Source organism: Lathyrus oleraceus, chromosome 5, assembly GCF_024323335.1.
Source record: "Lathyrus oleraceus cultivar Zhongwan6 chromosome 5, CAAS_Psat_ZW6_1.0, whole genome shotgun sequence".
Taxonomy (NCBI): Eukaryota; Viridiplantae; Streptophyta; class Magnoliopsida; order Fabales; family Fabaceae; genus Lathyrus; species Lathyrus oleraceus.
The window spans coordinates 1,758,386-1,759,415 of NC_066583.1; the positions used below are offsets into that span (position 1 = coordinate 1,758,386).

Consider the following 1,030-nt stretch of genomic DNA (forward strand, 5'->3'; position numbering starts at 1 on the left):
TTACACTCCGTCGATTCATGTCCTTTAGATCCACAAAGTTCGCACTCTGTGTGGACTACCGCTGCAGTGTTAGTGCTTGTAGACATATCTTCGATCTTAAGGGCTAAAGCGTTCATTTTCGCCTGCATCATGTCCATTGAGCTTATCTCATGTATTCCACCTTGGGTCTCCTTTTTCTCTATTGATGCTCGTTCAATTCCCCATTGGTAATGGTTTTGGGCCATATCCTCAATTAGGTTACAAGCTTCAGAGTAAGGTTTGTTCATCAGCGTGCCACCTGCGGCAGCGTCGATGCTCATCTTTGTGTTATAATGGAGTCCATTGTAGAAGGTATGAACGATTAGCCATTGTTCTAAGCCATGGTGTGGACAGACTCTTAATAGCTCTTTATATCTCTCTCAGGCTTCAAAGAGTGATTCTCCTTGGTTTTGAGTGAATCTAGTTATTTGGTTTCGAAGAACAGCAGTCTTACTAGGGGGAAAATATCTAGCAATGAATACTCTCCTAAGGTCTTCCCAGGTAGTTATTGAATTAGCTGGAAGTGAATCTAACCATGAACATGCTCTATCCCTGAGGGAGAAAGGAAATAATCTCAAATAGATCGCATCAGGTGAGGCGCCATTGGATTTAAAAGTGTCGTCCAGTTGGATAAAAACTTTTAAATGTTGATTTGGGTTCTCAGTAGCGAGACCCGTGAATTGGTTTTGTTGCACTAATTGCAACAAAGATGGTTTTAGTTCGAAATTGTTGGCAGGAATGAGGGGGTTTACTATACTCGAACTAGGTTCCTCGTCAGAGGGTTGGGAAAATTCCTTAAGAGGTCTCCGGTCGCAATTCTAGGTCATAGCTTTCTTAATTCGGATGAGTAAGAGGCGTGTATGAGTGTAAGGTTCGGGTTCCGCTAAAGGATCTACTAAATTTCTGGTACTACGGGTTCTTCGCATTTACCGACTAATAATTCCTTAGTCTAGACGGTGTAACAAAAAGGGTACAAAATTTGACGAAGTTGGTCCCCGGCAACGGCGCCAAA

At 42.6% G+C, this 1,030-nt stretch overlaps 1 non-coding gene across 1 annotated transcript; it reads left to right on the top strand.

Moving 5' to 3' along the window:
* Window positions 1-354: 354 nt before the first annotated feature.
* Window positions 355-461, top strand: LOC127088839 (small nucleolar RNA R71). Its single transcript, XR_007790653.1, has one exon. It is a non-coding gene; the product is annotated as a small nucleolar RNA R71 (small nucleolar RNA).
* Window positions 462-1,030: the final 569 nt, after the last annotated feature.